At 33.7% G+C, this 22,715-nt stretch overlaps 1 protein-coding gene across 4 annotated transcripts in view; it reads left to right on the top strand.

Annotated features, from left to right (window-relative positions):
• TUSC3 (tumor suppressor candidate 3) overlaps positions 1-22,715 on the top strand; it is a 225,258-nt gene that overhangs the window by 89,210 nt on the left and 113,333 nt on the right. The window lies entirely within an intron of this gene.

Genomic DNA, 22,715 nt, shown 5'->3' with positions numbered 1-22,715 from the left:
ACCCTATGATACAGAAGTAAATCATTTGAAATGAATGAAACATTTTTTTAGTGAAAATGTACTAAAAATTCTAGAGAAGTACAAATACATATGCTTTAAGTTTTTTTCTGTTTTTGAAATAATTGTAGGTTCACAGGGAATTGTAAGAAATAATATAGAGAGATCCTAAATACCTTTTACTCAGTGTTCCTCAGTGGTAACATCTTGCAAAATTGTAGTATAATATCACAAGCAGGGTATTGGTATTGATACAGTTAAGATACTAAACAGTTCCATTACCATAAGAATCCCTCTTTGCTCTTTACAGCCAGGCTCACCCACCTGTTCCCATTCTACTCCCACTTCCTGAATTTGTACTCCCATTTTGTTGTTTCAGTAATGTGATATGAATGGAATCCTACCTTTGATCTTTTGGGTTTGGCTTTTAATAACTTGCCATAATTCCCTCAAAATCCATCCAAGTTGTTGCATTTGTCAGCAGTCATTCTTTTTATTACTGTGTAAAATTTCATGGTATGAATGTACTGCAGTTTGTTCAACTATCCATCTGTTACAGGACATCTGGGTTCTGGTATTTGACTATTATATATATTGCAAACATTCTGGTACAGGATTTTCCTATGAACTTAAGTTTTCATTTCTCTGGAATAAAAATATTTAAGTTTTCATTTCTCCATGATGGCTAGGTTGTTTGGTAATTGCATGTTTAGCTTTATGAGAAACTGCCAAAATGTTTTCCAGAGTAGCTGTATCATTTTACATTTCCTCTAGCAGTGTACGAGTGATCTAGTTTTTCCGTATCCTCACCAATATTTGTCACTATTTTACTTTAGTCTCTTTGGTAAGTATGTGGTGATATCTCATGGTTTAATTTTGCATTTTCCTGATGGCAGTGGTGTTGAACATCTTTCACATGCTTGTTATCTGTATGTCACATCTTTGATGAACTATCTGTTCATGGCTTTTGCTCATTTCTAATTGGATGTTTTACTGAGTTTTGAGAGTTTTTTTTTATGTATTGTAGATACTAGTCCTTTGCCAGACATGTAGTTTTCAAATATTTTCTCCTAGTTTATCGCTTATCTTTCCATGTTGATGACAGATCTTTTGCAGATTTTAATTTATGAGTCCATTTACCTGTTTCCTGTCTTATAGCTTATTTTTGTTATCCAGTTGAACTCTTTGCCTAGCCCTATAACCCAAAGTTTCTTTCTCTTTGTTTCCCTGTAAGTTTTATAGTTTTATGTTTGCATTTTAATCTGATCTTGGAAGAAAGTATTTAATATTTAATTATCCATGATGGTACTAGCTGTAAGATTTTAGAAGATGTTCTTTATCAAGTTAAGGAAGTTCTCTACTAGTTTGCTAAGAATTTTGATCATGAGTGGGTGTTGGATTTTATCAAATTTTTTTAGTGTGAATTTCATCTCTAGGTCTTTTTAGTAATTGAGTTTTCTATATTGAACAGGCTTGTATTTTGGAATATATCCTACTTGATTATGGTATATTACTATTTTTATGTGTATCTGGATTCTGTTTGCTAATAAAAATCTATTAGAAATTTGCATCTAAGGTAATGATCGATAATGATCTGTACTTTTCATGTTTTATACTGCTTTTTTGTCTGGTTTGGTATTAGGCTACTCCTGGCTTCATGAAATGAGTTGGGAAATGTTTCCTCATTTAGTTTCCAGAAGAGATTGTGTAAAATTACACAACTTTAGAAGATTGTGTTAATTCTTCTTGAAATATTTGACGGAATTCTTCAGTGAAACCATCTGGGCCTTGTGACTTTAAATTACATATTTCATTGCCTCAATGGCTAAGGACAATTCAGGTTGTGTCTTTTTGGCTGAACACTTATTCTTCTCAAGAATGCTTTTTATGTGGTGCTTCCACATCCTGACTCTCTACATCGTATATTCATGTGTAGATTTTTAGATTTTAAATCATTGTGAATTCTAGTGGAAACTGAAGTTATTAGTAACATGGATTAATGAAAAAAAAAGTTTCACTCAGACTAATTTGCAGAAAGGTAATTTCAGTGTCTCAACATTTTCTAGAAGGATCTTAATATGATCCAATAATGATTGTATGTTGGGAGCATGTCTAAAAGTGGATAGAGATGATGGTGAGCAAAAGTATTTTGAGGGGCACCTGGTTGGTTCAGTTGGTTAAACTGCCTTGAACCTCAGGTCATGAGCAAGGTCCTGGGATCAAGCCCCACATCAAGCTTCCTGCTCAGCTTGGAGTCTGCTTCTCCCTCTGCCCCTCCCCCTGCTTATGCTTGCTCTTTCTCTCTTGCTTTCACTCAAATAAATAAAAATAAAATCTTTAGAGGAAAAGTATTTTGAAAAACTGCATTGCCGATGTTGCAGATGATTCTGTTTTTCTCCTATTTTATGTAAGGGCCAGTAGTCAAATTGGCATTAAGTTGTCAGAATTGGGCTAGCACATTTAGTTAAGGGTATACATACCTTCAAGGATGCCATAAAATCCTACTTACAAAAAAAACACCACCTTAATTGGCATTTTTGGCTTAACAGTTAAGTTTCCACTAAAACTAAGTGTTTTGGGCATCCTGTAATACCACATATATTTTAGGAAAATCATTTGCTCTTAAAAATTGAATATATTCATTTCCTGTATTTGTCCCTATTAAAAAGTTTATTTAATTGATCATATTTTTTGTAACTGTAATCCACAAAGACTTTATTATCCAAGTGTTTACTTCACAATTACATAAAGCTGTATATATTGTGATGACATAAACTATAACATATTGTTAAATGGTGTATCCTTTAGGTATTATTTTACTTAATGCATTATGTCATTAAATAAATTGCTGAACATGGAGCCTTAATTTTTTAATGACAGATCAGAATAATCTGTTAATTACAGTCTATTTTGTAATAAACTTTAAAACTTAGGAAAGTTTTAGAATTATAAGAGAAAAAGGTTGAAGTTATTAGAAAAAGTTAAGATAATCCATGGATCAAGGAAGCGGTGGGATTATTAGAGAAGAAAAAGTAAATGAAAGTTTAAAGACAAAAAGTAAAGAGCAGACATGGTTCCCATATACAAAATTTGCACCCCCTCCATCTGAATTCTGATTTAATTATTTTAGAGTAGGGCCAAAACCATTGACATTTTAAAAATATGATCTCTAGGTAATTCTAGTGTGCAACCAGTATAGAGAAAGGGAAGGTAAGCAGGTACATGACTCATAGCTTTTATTTATTTACTTTCATTGAGGAGTAGTGGGAATAGGAAGGCTTAACTAATTGAATGACCATATAGCATTGAGACTCTTTTTGAAACTATAATACCCCAATTCTTTGTGAAGAATCTATAGAATTAAATGGTTTTCTTCCCCAGTACTCAGTAATGGAGGAGGAAGAACACTCTCCTTAGAGGTTAACATGTTTGGTTTAAGATGTGAAGTGAATCAGGCAAATTTGAGAGTGCTAGTGAAGAGTATATTTGAAAGCTATAACTTTGGGTTCAAAGTTGCATGCAGTGATGGGGGTGTGAAAGGAAGCTGGGACAGCTGATGTAATAAAGTGAAATTTTCACATGAGTGAAGAAAACCAGCTTTTGTGTAAAAGTAGAGTGGGATTCAAAATTAAGAAATAGTTATAAAAGATTTTTTTTTAAATAAGTAAATTGCTGAAGTATAATTATTGATCTTGTAGAGATACTTGAGGAACTATAAGGCTGTGGTAATGTCTGGGTTATAAACATTTATTTAAATTACTCAGGAACTGCTGGAGAGAAAAAAAAGTTACATGAGCTGATAGAGGGATGCCTTGGGCTTTGTTAGATGAGGATGACAAATGTATACTGTAGGACAATATAAATCCCAAAGGAAGATTTGTTAAATAGTTGTGGTTGAGCAGTAGTCGGATCTACTATAGAGCCAAGAGAGTACTAGTACTCATACTAAGAGTACTCTCTTGGCTCTATAGTACTCTTAGTACTCTTAGTACTATAGAGCCAAGATAGTGGGCAGTGTGGATCAAACAGATCCCAAGGTGACAACTATGATGAAGTAGAAGAATTTCAAAAAAATTTTTCAAGAAAAATTATTCAAATTTTGTTTCTCTATTATCAATTAAGCCTCAAAGGCAGATGCTATTTCATTGAGAAAGGCCACCCATCATCAGCAGCCATCTTTTTTTTTTTTTTTTGAACTTGAATTTTCCTAGATCCTTCTTTGTCATTGTAATTTTGGACCATTTTTATAGTACTGCTATAATTTTTATAATTCTATAGAATCGTTGAGAAGTTCATAGCTATAATTTTTTTCATAGCTATACTTTAAAAATCTTAGTGCTTTCTTCTGTGAGATGTTTTTGCTTTTCTTTTTTTTTTTTTTTTTAAAGAAAAAGTGAAATTTTCTTTTAGAGTTGACTCATTTAGATTTTCCAGTTGCTTTTCTTTGCTGAAAGGCTGATGAATGAGCTATTGGCTTCCTTACCAAATCGTTCTGCTTTTCCTTTTTACACAGTTAGTTTAGTTTATTCACATTCAGAATTCAATTCTCACCTTCCTCAATGCTAATATCAAACTCCTTGGCCAAATAAAGTTGTTAATTAAGAGTACTCAGTACAATTCTCACCTCCCGTAAGTGTTAACTCGAGACTTCCTTTATCAAATTGTACTGTAGGGAATATGTCCTATAATTGCTAAATCTTTTAGATGTATTCTATCACAAAGTTAGTCATTTCTTCCAGAATTCACTAAAAATTATTGGAACAGAATATCTTTTTCTAAGATTATTACTGTAGATCAGTAGATGCAGGAAAAAAATTTCAAGTGAAGGAAAATTAAAAAGTACATGTAGAATAAAGTAGGGTACATTTATAATCAATGTTTGGTGATATGTTGGAGATTAGTGTGTTATTGGACTTCAATAAGTGAAAAAAGTTAGCAATTACAAAGGTATATTAAAAAGGTACATGAATAAATTATGATATTGACACATGAATGTTACCTGGATAATATCTTTCCTCCTCTAAACATAATTATTTATTATGTATAAACTATTGGGGTCCAATATTAAGTCATTTATATACAGTATCTCATGTCATTCTCATTAGTCAAGAAGGTGGACCTGAGAAAAATACCGATTTTATGTATGAGAATATCAAAGCTGACAGGTAATATTATAATTTATCCAAAGTCATACAGCTTACTTGTCAGGGTTGAATTTTGGAACTCCAGAGCTATTAGAATTTAATGCTTCCCTTAAGTGTACATGTTCATCATTGCCTTTACCTGTGAACTGTAATTTGCATTTTGATTTTGTGTTCCTAAGATTATTAATCATAGGGTAGAGATCTATCAGCCAGCATTTCTTAAACTCATTAGATCATGAAAAACTTTCATTCAGATCTAATAACAAGGACTGGTGATTTAGATGGTGGCCAATACTATATGGAAAAGAGCTCATCAGCCTTTTGTTTTACTACAGTAAGGTTACATCTCTTAGGAGATTAGATTCTAAAGTGAACACAGAAGGTGAAAATTATATTTAAATCAAATTACCCTTGTATGTAACTTAATGGACTTGTAAGTGCTTTATAAATGGTTTTGGGACCACAAACCTTATCATTTCCTCTTTTCCTTAGATAATATTTCTCTATAGACTTAATTCTTAGGAATTTTTTTAAAAGAATTTTTATTTATTCATGAGAGAGAGAGAGAGAGAAAGAAGGGCAGAGAGGCAGAGACACAGGCAGAGGGAGAAATAGGCTCCATGCCGGGAGCCCGATGTAGGACTCGATCCCGGGTCTCCAGGATCAGGCCCTGGGCTGAAGGCAGCGTTAAACTGCTGAGCCACCTGGGCTGCCCCTATAGACTTAATTCTTAAGTTTTCCTCAAATGCTTGGCTCCTGGACAGAGTATTTCACTTCTTTGAGAAAGACTGGCAGACTTTGTTGCCATTCACACATTCTTTACCTGGCTTGAGTAATGAGAACTGTTTCAGGTTTGATTGAATCCATGACTAGAGAATATAAATGAAGGTCTCAGGTTATTGCTGAGCTCTATCTAGTCTAATTTTTTTAAGTGAAAGCATGTATATAATTTACTATATTAATTTTTTTTCCTAGGTGTCTTGTCCTGAGATTATATAATCCCAACTTTTTGTGTTTTCAATGAACTCTTATTATCTGTGTGACATGTAGTGTTCTTAGAGCTCTTTATATTGTCCATATTTCCAAATTCCATTTCCATATTACAAGTCCAGCTTTAGTCCCCTATCTTTTAAATTTCAAACTTACCAAAAATTGAAATAGTAGTACAGAGATACCAGTCTACCATTTACCAACATTCACCAGTTTTTACCATTTTACCACATTTGTTTTCATCTTTCTTTTAAGTACAGGTCAAAAATGTGTTCCATATCACCAAATATATCTATAACTTTTAGACATTATGAAATATCACCACTAAATACTGCATTATGCAACTTTTTGGAAAGTGACTATCTTAAATAATCAGAATACATTATAACTTTCAAGAGAATTGACATTCATTATCATTAATTGGCATTAGTGATATATTCTTGTTACACTGTTCATATTTAAGTTTTACATTTGTCTTCAAAATGTCTTTGTTTCTTATTTTTTCAGTTTTTAAAAAATTTGAAATGGAAGTATAGTCAACATATAATAAATTTGCTTCAGGTATGTGACAGTGATTTGACATCTGTATACATTACAAAATGCTCACTATGATAAGTGTAGTTACCATCCGCCACCATTCAAAGTTATTGCAATATGTATATGTATATGACTGTATTCCTTGTGCTATACTTTTTAAAGAATGTTTGAAACCTGATTTTTTTTTTTTACTTATTTTTAAAGATTTATGTACTTATTTGAGAGAAATAGGGAGAGGGAGAAAGAGAAACTCAGTCATACTCTGCTCTGAGTACAAAGCCTAACATAGAGCTCAATCTCAAGACCTTGAGATCACAACCTGAGCCATAACCAAGAGTCAGATGCCTAACTGACTGTGCCACCCAGGTGCCCCTAATGCTGACTTTTCATTCTCAGGACTTATTTTATCACCAGAAACTTGTATCTCTTAATCCTCTTCAGCTAATTCATCCATATCTCCAACTCTCTCTCCTCTGGCAACCACCAGTTTGTTCTCTGTTGGTTTATTTTGTTTTTTAGATTGCACACATATAAGTGAAATCATATTGTAGTTGTCTTTGTTTCACTTAGCATAATACCTTCTAGTATATCCATGTTGTTGTGAGTGGCAATATTTTATTCTCTTTTAAGACTAATACTCCATTTTATATGTATGACATCTTTATCCAGTCAGCTTTCAGTGGATGCTTGGGTTGTATTCATACCTTGGCTATTGGAAATAATGCTTCAGTGAATATAGAGGTGCATATATCCTTTTGAATTAGTGTTTTCTGTTTCTTTGGATAAATACTCAGAAGTGGGATTACTACGTCATATGATATTATTACTTTTAATTTTTTGAAGAACCTCAAAAAATTTTCTGTTTTCTACAGTGGTTGCATCAATTTACATGCCCACCGACAGTGTATGAGTTTCCTTTTCTCTGCGTTCGTACTAAGATTTGTTATTTGTCTTCTCAGTATTAGCCATTCTGACTGGTATGAGGTGATACCTCATTTGATTTGGATTTGCATATCCCTGATGATAAATGATGTTGAGCATTTTTTCCTGTGTCTCTTGCCCATGTGTGTGCCTTTTTGGAGAAAGGTCCTCTGCCCATTTTTAATTAGATTGTTTTATTGATGTTGAGTTGTGTGAGTTCTTTATATATTTTGGATATTAACCCCTTATCAGCTATATCATTTGTAAATAACTTCTTCTACTCAGTTTGTTACATTGTTTTCTTGATGATTTCCTTCACTGTGTAAAAGGTTTTTATTTTGATGTAATCCAAATTATTTCTTTTTTATTTTGTTTCCCCTGCCTGAGGAGACAGATGCAAAAAAACATTGCTAAGACCCATATTCAAGAGTTTATTGCCTATATGATCTTTAAGGAATTTTATGGTTTCAGGTCTTACATTTAGATCTTTAAGCCATTTTGAGCTTATTTTTATATGTGGTATAAGAAAGTCCAGTTTTGCTCTTTTCTTTTTTTTTTCTTAAGATTTTATTTCTTTATTTGAGAGACAGAGAGGGAGAGTACACAAGTAGGGTGAAGGGCAGAGGGAGAAGCAGACTTCCCGCCGAGCAGGGATCCTGATGTGGGGCTCGATCCCAGGACTTGGGGATCATGACCTGGGGATCATGACCTGAGCCAAAGGCAGATGCTAGACAAACTAAGCCACCCAAGTTCCCCCAGCTTTGTTCTTTTGTATATAGAAATTGTTTTTTCTCCATTGTATATTCTTGCCTTCTTTGTTGTAGATTAATTTACCATATTCTCATGAGTTTATTTCTGGGTTCTTTGTTCTTTTTCGTTGATATATGTGTCTGTTTTTCTGGTAGTACCATACTGTTTTGATTAGTATAGCTTTGTAGTAGATCTTGAAATCTAGGTTATGATACATTTAGCTTTGTTCTTCCTTCTTAATATTGCTTTGGTCCTTTGGGGTCTTTTGTGGCTCCATACATATTTTGATGATTGTTTGTTCTGGTTATGTGAAAAATGCTATTGGCTTTTTGATTGGAATTTCATTGAACCTGTAGAATGCTTGTGATAGTAAAGATGTTTTAACAAAATTAATTCTTCTAGTCTATGAGCATGGAATATCTTGCCATTTGTTTGTGTTGCCTTCAGTTTCTTTCATCAATGTCTTAATAGTTTTCTGAGTACAGGTCTTTTCACGTTAGTTTGTTCCTAGATTTCTTATTCTTTCTGGTGCAATTGTAAATATAATTGCTTTATTAATTTCTCTTTATTCTACTTCATTATTAGTGTATAGAAATGGAACTGATTTTTGTGTATTAGTTTTGTATCCTGGGACATTACTGAATTAATTTATTCTAATAAGTGGAGTGAAATTTTTAGGGTTTTCTATGAATAGCATCATGTCATCTGCAAATAGTAACATCTTTACTTTTTCTTACTGATTTGGATGCCTTTTCTTTTTCTTATCTGATTGCTGTGGTTGAAGCTATATGCTTTCTTAAACATTAAATACTAAGTGCTCTCTTATGACTGACCCATCCTTAGGTACAGTTTACCATGGTACTGAGGGATTTCAAGATAGAATTATATCGTGGTTTTTTCATTTTTATTTTCTTTTTGTCCTCTTGTTTTAAATTCTTTTCAATAGTGTCCTTTATTACAGTTTCAGTCAACTCTGTTTTTTGAGCACCTTGTAATGCAGTGTTCATTTCTACAGGAATTCTGTTTTGTTCAGTTTTGTTTTTTTTCCTTGTATTGGTTTTTAGTCAGCTCTCACATAACATCTTCCTGGTTTTATTTACTTCTATTTTGAGATTTTCAATTTCTGATTTGAGATTTTTTATGTCCTCAACTGCTCATTTAATGATGCCTAATACAAGTTGGAATATTATGGTTTTTTTTTTTCTCTTCATGGAGTTCTTTTCAGGTAAATTTTTAATCAGTTGAAGGATTATGCTCTTTTGGTTCTCTTTTTTATAGTCGTACTGCATGGATGCTGCTGGCTCTTTGCTGCTTCTAAATTTTTTTTTTCTAGACTAGAAATAAGTTTATACCTGGAGGCAATGGTGAGACTTTTGAGTAGCTTACTGTTTTTTTGTTTTGTTTTGTTTTTTAACGTTTTATTTTTAAGTAATCTCTACACCCAACATGGGACTCAAACCTACAACCCTGAGATTAAAAGTTGCATATTCTACTGACTGAGACAGCTAGGAACCCTTCGAATACCAGTTTTTAAAATTTTTAATTCAGGTACTACCCTTTTCTCTTTATAAAACCAGAATAGGTTGAACCACAGCAGTCTTCTTCTTTACCTTTTTTCCTTTTTTTTTTCTTGCAGTAGCATCTTCTGATTCTGAAATAATTTCATGTTTCCATAGATCTTGTACTTTTCATAACTTGCTTCTCCCTGTCACTGTATCACCAAACCTCTAAGGACTGTCTGCCTCTTCTCTGTTGCTTCTCATTCACCAGAAAGTGATGCATTCTTAAGACTGCTGTGTTTGCTCCTGCCTACTTGTAAGCCTCCTCTTTTCCATCAGCCAGCAGCCACTTTTCTTATCCATCAGGTCCTAGACCTGTTCTCAATATTGCCTCATTCAGGTAAGATCTTTTCTTTCTTAGTGGTTTTTGTATTTTTTGTTTTGTTTGTTTTTTGCATTCCACCTCTGTGAGGATTTCTCTTCTCTTTTTTATGCTCTCTCCTTCCTGTTCTTGCATGGGTATCTGAGGTTGTAGATATTAATCTCCCCACCTATATATGCCTTCACATTCTCTAGTTTTCTTTCTATCCGAGTTATGTGATAGGGAGGAATAGTTTTGTTTTCTCTTCTATTAGATCTGCAGTTTTTAGAAGCTATTGGTTGTTATTATCTGACAGGAAAATGGAACTCTAGGTAGACTTAATCTTAGGAAAATTTGGAGTCTGCATACAAGCGAAAAAATTCTTTGAAGGAAAAACTATTGTACAAATATGATGTTGACGTGCTAATGCTGGATCACATACCTTTAAGAGTTTTGCATTTTCTATGTACTAAGGATTTTATTGAATGAAACTGATGATTCATCTCATCAATGAAACTGACTACATATTGAAAAAAAAAACACATTGAAAAGTTTCTTGTTATGTAGTTATGAAAGTAAATAGGCTGTAAAATAGCATTTTATTCCTTAAGCTTTATTTATGAAGATTATAACTGAAATGATACAATTGTAATCTTGATAGCTATTCTCAAGCATTCAAAATAAAGTACATTTTCTCTGTAAAGCTAGGAATATTATATGTATAAATTCATGTTCACAAATTATAACATCCATGTTGTTTTTAATCCATGATTTTATGATGTTAGTCCTTTAATATATTAAATATAGTTTATTATTTGTTATGTTCCCTACCTTCGTCTGTAAATAATTCTCTTAGAAGCATAGGAGGCTTGGTCCCATGGGAATAAATTTGTATAGTCCAGTACTTTGTCAATTATAATAGCTTCAGATTTATTCTTTGTAGTAGATTATCATCTTTGTGAGTAAAATCCAATGAACAACATGACTCATTCCCTAATTTTGTTTGCATAGGTGGTGAACTTGTGCAAAAACATGCTAATGTAGCAGACTTGAAATTACTGTCCTTAGAAAGGCCTTTCTCAAAAGTATAGTTATTCATTGGTGTATGAAACTTGAATATCAGTGATGTTCCTGCAGTTCCATAACTGGTAAGAGTGACTCACTGTGCCTAAACTCTTTATACAAATAGTGTGGTTTATGTTGAACACCTGCTTTTCTTCTGAGAGTCTGGCATTTTGGTCTGTGCTAGACAGATGGTATCTACAATGACCAGCCCTCCTTACACACCCTGGACACTAAATCTTTAATAAGCTTCTTTGATAGACATCACTCCACATGAGTTATCATAACTCGCTGTTGAAGGAATCAAGTGAGTCTCACATGACTCCATTGGAAGTTACTCTTAGAAGCTTGCATCTAGTTTCTTTCAGAGTTGTTTCAGATGCCTTTTACCTTTGCTGATTTTGCTTTGTAATCTTCCACTGTAATAAATCTTAACCTTTCACTGTAATGAATATAACTAGAGGCTAAATCCAGTGAGTCTTTTTTTGTGAATATCTGAACCGGGGTTGGTTTTGAAGTCCCTCAATGTACACAACCTTTGAATAATTATGAAGTATTTCTTAACACTATTGACAAGGAAGTTATATATTTAATATTCATCTTAGTTTTTTAATATAAATTCTCATTTTTCAGGTCTGCAGAATAAAGTTTGTTTTTCTCTTAAGAATCTTAAATAGAACTGGCAATAAAAAGAATCTTTATAAAGTTATGGGCTTTTTCCCATGGAATTGGATACTAGTGTGATGATACAATATTATATTGATCCTGACATTTAATTTATTTTGAACCAATATTTATTGAACAGTCACTATGTATAGATACTGTGCTGGATACTAAGGAGGTAATGTGAACAAACTGACCCAGCCCCTCTCTTTGATCTCAGAATTTAGTTGAGGTGCTGAACAGTATCACGTTACACAGTTAACCTTATAATTACCTATCTCATAAATACCATGAAGAAAAAGTACAGGGATGTGTGAGAGGACCCTGGTTTTATCTATTAATATTGGAGTCTAGTAAAAAGGCTTATTGGGGTGCCTGGGTGGCTCAGTCAGTTAAGCATTTGCCTTTGGCTCTTGTCACCATCCCAGCATCCTGGGACAGAGCCCCGCATGGAGTTCCCTGCTCAACAAGGTGTCTGCTTCTCCCTCTTTCTCTGTGTTCCCTCCCACACACCCCACTCGCTCTCTTTCGCTCTCTCTCTCTCAAATAAATATTTTTAAACAGGGCCTATTTTGCAAAATAATAATTGAGGTAGTAAGATCTGCAGGATGAGTAGGAATTCACAGGAAATGTATATCTGCTCCCATGCCCTGGACATGTCTGTGTGATGTGTGTGCCAAGTATGTCTATGCTCCTTGTCTAAAAGATAGGGTTGAAGAGAAGGAAGGAAGAAAGAGCAAAACTGAAAAAAATTCAGTTTCAAAAGTAAGCCTGGTTTATTGAGGGAAGTAAAAGAGAACTTTCTGGCCTGGTATAGAGTAAGAGGAGAAATAGCTAAAGATGAAATTTGAAAATGCGGTCAATGGATTTCAAGCTAGATGCCAGATACTTTGAGATTTGCATAACCCTTTGCCATTTACTAAAGATGTTGTAATATCTCATGCTTTTAATTTCATGACATTCAGGAATTATTGTCATGCTACAAAGGAAAAAATTAACGGAAAGAATATATGATTTTTTCCAAGTTAGCATATTATGAAATGTAATGCCAGTATATAAGTCCAGATTTTCAGAATTCAAGTGCTATGTATATATTGTCTAATTGGCTAGAAGGATAATAATAAGAGTAGTATTACATTATTTGGAAGTTGAGAGTGTTATAGTTAATTTTATATTTGCTTTATTTTACAGCATGTTATTATACTTTTACAGTGTTTTCCTTTCTAAACATACATTAATGTTTAAAGTTTTTGGGGGAAACTAGTATAGCATCAGATAAAAGTACTTCATCTCAGAAACCTTTCCATTGTTTTTTAGTGTTCATTTCCCAGATATTCTCATACTTGTGTGCATAAAATATACTTGGAAACCTGGTTAAAATATATATTTCTGGAAGACATTCTAAATAGAATCTGACTAATTTAGCATGTTATGTGATCAGTGATTTGTATTTTAAAAAAAAGAAAAAAAACAGCCCATTTTGGGTTTCCAGTTCTGTGTAAGATGAGCTTGCTTGGAAGTTACCACTCCATCCTATCAACAAACAAAAAGTTGAATTGAAAAACCAATTCTTCCTAGATTTACAAGAGATCCAAAATTGGAAGGGAAAGAAAGTACAGTCAGTCTTAGCTTACCAGCACAGAGACCAATGAGCAGAAACCCCTGTAGGAACCAGTCCCGGGATAGAAAAATATAAACTGTAATTGAATTGCTGGAGGTTCACTGCATAAACTCTGAGAGTTAAAAAAAAAACAAAACAAGGGGGTTCTAGTCATGGGGAGCCCCCATAGTATTATGAGGTTTATCTCTAGGAGCTTGACCAGATTGCTGCAGTAAGTATCAGAGAAAAGTCCCTCAGGCTTCTAGCAAGTAGAGGGGTAAGGAACCATTTTAAACTATACTGTGTTCTTAAAAAAAAGTCTGTTCTTAGGGGAAATATGTTGACCAGACTCTAACCTGCTGGAGTATTATCAGAGACTAACTGACCTGGGAAAGGAGAATACCCAACTCCAGTCAATTTTAGTGTTTTGTGTGAAAGCAAGGAAATACCCCAGCTCCACCCCACTCTAGCCATCCTATCCTGTCTAAGGGAGAAGAAAAAAACTGAAAAGCAGTTGTGAAGTTCACAGTACAGAGGCATAGGCTTACTAAAAGATCGAGACCTGATCATAGGACTATAGAACACTTTCCCTATTCTCACATCTCATCACTGCATTATTAAAGGCCTATTTATAGCAGTGCCTTTTTCCCTGGCACTGTCAAGAAAGATTTACAAGACATAACAAAAGGTTAAAAAAAATTGAAGAGACAAAGCAAGCATCAGATATGGCAAGAATGTTGGAATTATCAAAGCAGGAATTTAAAACAACCGTGATTAATAGGCTAAGAGTTATAATGGATAAGATAGCATGCAAGAATAGATGGACAATGTAAGTAAAGAGATGGAAATCCTAAGAGAATCAAAAAGAAATGCTAGAAATAAAAGATACTTTAACAGAAATGAAGAAATCCTTTGATGGACTATAGTAGTAGACTGAACATGGGTGAGGGAAGAATCTCTGAGCTAGAGGATATATGAGTAGAATCTTTGAAAACTAAATATCAGAGAGAACAAAGCCTGAAAAAAAAAAAAAACAAACTACCCAGAATATCCATGGACTATGGGACAACTACAAAAATTTCAATACATGCATAATGGAAATAACCAGAAGGAGAAGAAAGGAACAGAAGAAAGATTTGCAACATCAATGACTGAGATTTCTCCAAATTAGTATCAGATCTCAAACTACAGATTAAGAAAGCTCAGAGAACACCAAGCAGGATAAATTCCAAATGAACTACACCTTGGCATATCATCTTCAAACAATAGAAACTCTAAAAACAAATTCCTAATAGAAGGCAGAGTGGGTGGGGGTAGAGGGAACCCTACCTGTAGAGGCACAGTAACAAAAATTACATTTGACTTCACAGAAACCATGTGAACAAGAAGAGAATGAAGTGAAGTACTTAAATGTTGAGAGGGAGCGAGGGGCGGGGAGGACAACCTAGCATTTTGCACCCTGTAAAATTATATTTTACAAGTGAAGGATAAATATGTGGTCAGACAAACAAAAATTGAGATTTGTTGCCAGTTGACCTTCCTTGTAAGAAATGCCTTAAAAGAAGTTCTTTAGAGAGAAGGAAAATATATAGGTCAAAAACTTGTGTCTATATAAAGAAAGGAAGAACATCAAAGAAGGAATAAATAAAGGTGAGGTGAGAACTTAGGAAAGGAAATAAAATGTGTACAGATGTACATAAAACTGTCATTGTTTACAGACAACATGATTGTCTTTTTTTTATAAATTTTTTTAAAAAATTTTATTTATTTATGATAGTCACACAGAGAGAGAGAGAGAGGCAGAGACACAGGCAGAGGGAGAAGCAGGCTCCATGCACTGGGAGCCCGACGTGGGATTCGATCCCGGGTGTCCAGGATCACGCCCTGGGCCAAAGGCAGGCGCTATACCGCTGTGCCACCCAGGGATCCCTGTTTACAGACAACATGATTGTCTATGTGGAGGACCGAAAAGAATCAAAAACGCTTTTGGAACTAATGATCAATTATTGCAAGATTTCATGATACAAGGCTAATATGCAAAAGCCAATTGCTTTCCTGTATACCAACATGAGATTTGTAATTAAAAACACAATACCATTTACATAAGCAGTCCCCAAAATGAAATAAATACTAAGGTATAACTCTAACAAAATATGTAAAAGATGTATATGAGAAAAATTACAAAAGTAATGAGTGAAATCAAAGAATAAATAAATAGATATTTTATATTCATGGACATGAAGACTCAATATTTATTGTCAGTTCTTCCCAATTTGATCTATAGACTCATTGCAATCCCAATAAAAAAATTCCATCAAATCATTTTGTGCATGTTGATAAAATGAATCTAAAGTTTATACGGTGAGGCAAAACACTCAGAATAGCCAACACTGTATTGAAGGAGAACAGAGTTGGGAACTGACGTTACCTAATTTTAAGACTTATTCTAAAGCTACAGTAATCAAGACATTGTGGTTTTGATCCAAGCTTAGAGGAATACATCAGTGGAACAGAATAGAGCCTAGAACTAGATCTCCATCAACAGCTGATCTTTGACAAAGGGGCAAAGGCAACACAGTGAAGCAAAGATAATCTCTTTAACAAATGGTTCTGGGACAGCTAGATACCCACATGCAAAAAAAGTGGATCTAGGTACAGACCTTATACCTGTCACAAAAATTAACTTAAAATGTACAAACCTAAATATAAAATCCAAAACTATAAATTTAGGAGATACCATAGGAGAAAACCTGGATGACCTTGGGCAGGGTGATACCTTTTTAGATAGAAACCAAAGACATGATTCCTGAAATAAATCACAAATGATAAACTGGACTTTATTAAAATGAAAAATTTCTGCTGTATGAAAGGGCAATATCAGAAGAATTAGTAGACAAGCCACAGACTGGGAGAAAAACATTTGCAGAAGACTCATAAAAAGCTCCTATTATCTGATATATTAAAAGTATTCTTAAGAGAATGAAAACACACAAAAATGGGCCAATGACCTTAACAGACACCTCACCAAAGAAGATATACAGATGGCAGTTCAGAATATGGAAAGACACCCCACATCCTATGTTATCAGGGAAATAACAATTATGATGACAATGAGATACCACTGCACATGTATTAGAATGCCAGAATTAAAAAAACTGAGAACACCAAATGCTAACAAGGATATGAAATAACAGGAACTCTCATACGATGCTGGTAGGAATCCAAAATTGTAGAGCTTCTTTGGAAAAGTTTTTTATAAAACTAAACATAATATTGCCATATGATAGCAATCATCGTGTTGGTATTTATCTAAAGAAAATGAAAACAATGTCCACATGAAAACGTATATACATATTAATAGCAGCTTTACTCATAATTGCCAAAAACTTGGAAGCAATGTTTTTCAGTAAGTAAACAGATAAGCTGGTACATCCAAACAATGGAATGTTACTCAAGAGTAAAAAAAAAAAAAAAAAAACCTCAGCTGTCAAGTCATTAAAAGACCTGGAAGAACCTTAAATGCATATTACTAAGTGAAAGAAACCAATTTGAGAAGGCTACATATGGTGTAATTCCAAATCTGTGACATTCTGGAAAAGGTAGAAGTATGGAGACAGTAAAGATGAGTGGTTGCCAGGAGTGGGTGGTGAGAGATGAATAGAGTACAGAGGATTTGTAGGGCAGTGACAGTACTCTGTAGATATTATAATGATGGGTATATGTTGTAATACTTTTGTCCACACCCAAGAATGAATGTACCCTAAGAGTGAACCCCAAGGTAAAGTATGGAATTTGGGTGATATGATGTGTCAGTGTATGTTCATTCATGGTTAAAAAATACACACACACACACACACACACACACACACACAATACTGGTAAATAATGTTGACAGTGGGGGAGTCTGGAGGAAAAGGATTATATGGGAAATCTCTGTTCCTCCCTCCAATTTTGTCATAAACCTAAAACTACTTAAAAAATAAGTTCTAGAAAAAAAATCCCAGATGATTTTTGATGCAAGTGGTCAGAGTCAATACTCTGAGAATTGAGTTTGTATCTCTGTTATAGCTATAGGTGTACTTATAACCTCTTATCTGAGTTCAAATTCTGCTGTCTCTGATAATTCCTGGCCATAGAACAGAGGCAAGTTGATTCTGTCTTCAGATTCCTCAAGTGATACAGAGATAAGACTAGTACCTGTCTTATAAGGCTTTGTGGAGACTAAGTGAGAGAGGTGTAAATACCTAAGAGTTCTTGCACACGGTAAACTATAGATATTACTGGTGATGGTGATGCTTTTGGTTAGGTAGAAAACACCTCATCCCCATCTCATGGAACACGGTGTTTTTAATCTCATGTCTGCCTTTTTGATTCATTTCAACAAAATTCTCTAAGGGCTGCATCTGGTAGGCTCTTTATCACATGTTCAGAAATCCTGTGGGGTTTATGCTACAAGTTAATGCTTTCCTATTTTTAACTTGTTAGGTTTTGTGATGAAAATGCATTCTTTTATTCGAATATTTTTGGATATTATAAAAATTCCTAGGCAAGTAAACAAGATTTACATTTTTCGAAACTTGTTTATTTGTTGTTTTGTATTAATTATTTAACTATATGTACATTTCCCTAATAAATGGGCATATCTAGTGGCAAGGGCCTGTGTCTTTCTGCTCACTTTTACCTCTTCCAAACACTGTATTACTTCATTTATTCATCCATCTGTTGATTCTTTATTGTTAGTTCCACAAATATTGATCAAATATATACTACAGTTTTTGTATCTGTAATCTATAACCTTGTTAAGTGAATAGTGGATGAATCAGCTTGTTTCTTTACTACATTGTGTATCAGTCTTCTTCAGATACAACCTCTAAGCATTTTTATGTTATTGTTACTATTTTTTAAAGAGAACAAAAGTTTTTTTTTTTTTTAGAACAAAAGTTTTACTGACTTATAAACTGGTAATTATGCATAAATATGCAGTTTAGTGTCTCTTATGTTCATATACAATTTTGCCTTGAGATACATGTTTGAATCACATATCTCATGTTAGAGTTGTTTTCCAAGGAGAAGTAATCTACTTAGGTCTGATAAAGGGAAAAAAATAGATGCATAGGAAACATGGAACATGATGGACACAACTTCTTTAATTTATCTTACCAAGTATGGATTATGCAAAGTCAATTACAATATAGTATTGAACTGTTGATACGTCAACTCTTCAGAAGCATTGAAGAGTTGAGGTATATTTAGTAGGGTCCTGGGAATGTATAGTGCAGCCAGAGGAAAATCATTCTGTTAAAATGTTTGTATATTGTGCTCTTTACCAGTTTGTTTGTTTTCAGGGTACTACAACCATAAATAATAGGCAGTTCTCACATCACATCTCTCTCCCTATGTCATTGTCTACAGAAGTTGGTTAATTAGGGATTTTATGAAGAAATACTTTGGAATAACTTTGTAATGTATATTTATATACATAGATAGGTCATCATAACTATATGACTCCAAAAGGCATACATTGAAATTTTGATAAGAATCTGTTACCTTATAGGAGGTTTGATTAACATTAAAAAGAGAAACCATATTTTTTAAATAATCCCTTTAAGGAAATTAAAAATTCCATTCATCATGGGAAATATATTAAATATCAACAGCTACAGATGAGTTAATAATAATCCCTTTTAGTTTTACATAACCTTTTAAAAAAGGGTTATAACATTAAAAAGTTACAACATTTGGATTAAGTGATGTTTTTACTTGTTCCCATAATAAAAAATTTAAGAAGGTTTAATGTATAATAGATTTAACAGGAAAAAGCCTGCCCTGAAGTTATTGCCTAAGCCCTTCTGGATATTTTGATGCACCTTGACTGCCCTCTTCAGGCAGCATATTAATATATTAGAAGAATTTACAATGTCCTTTAAATTCATAAAATTAGGCCTGTAATATTCCTCTGAACTACTGAAACAATAGTTTTTTTAGGTAACAGTTGAGTGCTTATAGCATTTGTGGTTTTCACCTTTCAATTTCAGATGGCAGTGAGGTCTGAAGTGTGCTAATAAGTACTGGTGATGTCTTGTTCGTTTAAACCAACATAGATGCAAGAAACCAGTGAATTTCTTTGTCATTAGTTAGGATTCCTCTGTTTATCTCTTAAGCATTGAGTAGTTAAAATATGGGTGGAAAGGGAAAGTGGAGTTAAGTTTGGAGAACTGGGTTTAGTTTTTAGGGTACATTCCTTCTAAGGAGTCCTTTTTACTATGAGTAGGTATCATTAACATTGAAATACATATTTCTCAGGCTCATTGAATTATTTCATGACAGACAGATTTGTTCACTGATGCTGTTGCTACTGAATTGCACCCAACAGAAAAAAAAGTCCCCATTGACCCTGTCAGTATTAAATTTTCTCTAAGTATTATATTTATGTTGAAGAAGTGTAATTTGCTTGGCTTCTGGAATTCTCTGTTCAGCTAGATGTATTCTTTTTAAAGATTTTTTATTTATTCATTTGAGAGAGTGAGTAAGCATGTGAAAGCAAGGGTGGCGGGGGAGGGTCCAAGGGAGAGGGAGAAGCAGACTCCCTGCTGAGCAGGTGGTCTGCCATGGGTTCTTTCTCAGGATCCCAGGATTGTGACTTGAGCGGAAGGCAAATGCTTAACCACTAAGCCACCCAGGTGGATATATATATATAGGGGAGGTGAGAAAGACAAACTAGCATTCAAGTGAAAATGATAGAGTGTGAAGTGAAAATAAATAAGCAAGTAAGTAAATAAGGTGATTTGTGACAGTGACCTGTAAGGGGTGGGTAGTTAAGGAAGCTGATGCTCAGGTGACATTTTGAGCTGAAATCTCAAGAAGCAGTGAATAATGTGAGTGTGTTTCAGTTACACTAACAACAAATGCTCTTAGGTTTCAATTTTGGAAGAGTTACACCCCCTCCTGGGCCTGTCTGCCCAATTATAAAATGAAGGGGTTGGGTCTTCTGACTTCTTGGAGCCCTTCCTTGATAGCCTCGATATATATATCTCACTCAGCCAGATATATTAAGTAGAAGCAACCTGTCTAGAAAATGTTTTGGTGGTTTTGGTGCTCTAGATTCCAAAGGAGAATATGTAAAAAATAGGTCGTAACTTCATTTATTTACTATTTAATAGCCTCCTATATTTTCCCAGCTAGACCAATAGTAACATTCTAAGTGTTTTCCAAACATTTATTTTCTCCTCCTCCAATATATAGTACACACTGTTGCCCGATACTGCTTTTTAAATTAGTATTTTGCACAATACACTTTTTTCAGAACACTCGTAGTTGTTGACTGTTTATAAAGTCAAAGTCCTATTTATCTGTCTACTAGAAGAAAGCTTCCAGTCTCTTCTTTCCTTATTTTCTAATATGAAGCTTATATTCTGTTATTTGAAATACATAATACACATTTTAGGCTGGGTAATCCTTTTTTTATACTGCTTCTGCTACCTTAATATTACCTTCATGTCCTTTCTTACTATAATTTTAGCCCTTCCATTCTTTTCTGAATATTTTCACATTCACACTTTGTCCAATGATTCCAGTCCACTGTGACCTCATTCTCTTCTATATGCTGTATATATCACCCTTAAAATCTGTGTTCTTTTTTTTTTAACATACAGTCGATCTTTGAACAGACAGGATTTAGGGGTATTGACACCCTCCCCCCATGCATTCGAAAATCTGTGCATGCCTTTTGATTCCCCCAAAACTTACTAATAGCCTACTGTTGAAAAGAAGCTTTACATATAACAAACAATTGGTTAACAAGTATTTTCTATGTAATATGTATTATATGCTGTATTCTTATAATAAAGGTAGAGAAAAGAAAATGTTATTAAAATTATAAGGATGAGAAAATACATTTATATTTGTATTTACTATACATTTATAGTATTGTATTAAAAATTTGCAGTTCAATAGACCTTTGCAGTTCAATCCCATGTTGTTCAAGGGTCAACGGTATGTATCTTACTTATGTATTAGTGCGTTTCTATTCATTTTTCTAAGAAGCCTCTTAAAGGTGGAGATTGTTAGTTATACTTCTTTATTATTGCAGCACATATTAAAATGATGAGTAAACATCATTGAAGATTAAGATATGGGTTCCATATTTGCATATGAAATTAACATTATGAATTATGTTAGATGATGTTTTAGATGATGTTAGATGTTAAATAATGACTTAATCATTAGATGATGTTAGATTTATGAGTTAGTCATTATTACCTTTCAAGTCATGACGACTATTCCTTTGGTAAATAGCATATATTTGTGATGTAAATAGATTTAAAATATTTCTTCTTTTTCCTTCCAAGACCACCAGTATAGTAAATTGGCCTTAAAAGAGACATTAACCTTAATGTAAACCTAAGTGGGCTTTTTCATTGCAGAATTCAGAATCTCCAGTGTAGTGATACTTAGGGTATATATGCTGTATTGACTTTTTAGGAAAGTATGTTATTCATTATCACCATTATCAAGCCTTTGTTAGATCCATATTCTGTAGTAGGCCCCAGCCATTGAACAATGAATGCATTAATAATATAACATGGATGAGAACAGATATGTGGATAAAATAAATAGTGCTATGCATTAGCTGAGAATTTCCATTTTGGGCAGTTGCCTTAACAAATACTGTGGACATAGGGATTTGAAGTGACTTCCAAAGGAGAGGAAGTTTTTGAGCAAGGTTTTGAAAGAAGGGAAGACATTCTAAGCAAAGGATTTAAACTTGAAGAATGAACATGAGATGTCATAAAATAGAAAGCCTTTAAGTATGACATGTTCATATGACATAAATCATAGATCTAAGTTGCGGCCAGAGTATGGAGGATTTTGTCTTCTGTTTTGGCCATTTTGTCTTCTCTTTATATAGACAGTGGGTAACTCAGACTTTGGAACACAAGATAGAATCTACAGTTGCTAATTGGGAACTTCAGTTGAAAAAGTGGAGTGATACGGAATACAGAGTTTCAAGGCAAAATTAATTTATCCTCTTTGACTCCTCAATACTCTTTGTCACATTTTCTTGTTTTCTTCAGAGTATTTAAGATTATCAGAAATGTTGAGCATACTTGTATGAGGCCTCTCTTTCTCACTGAACTGTATTCTCCTTAATATAAGAGCCCTTGCTCCTACATTAATTTTTGGTGGCACTA

This window comes from Canis lupus, chromosome 15 (assembly GCF_048164855.1).
Source record: "Canis lupus baileyi chromosome 15, mCanLup2.hap1, whole genome shotgun sequence".
NCBI lineage: Eukaryota > Metazoa > Chordata > Mammalia > Carnivora > Canidae > Canis > Canis lupus.
This window is presented reverse-complemented; position numbering and strand designations above follow the sequence as displayed.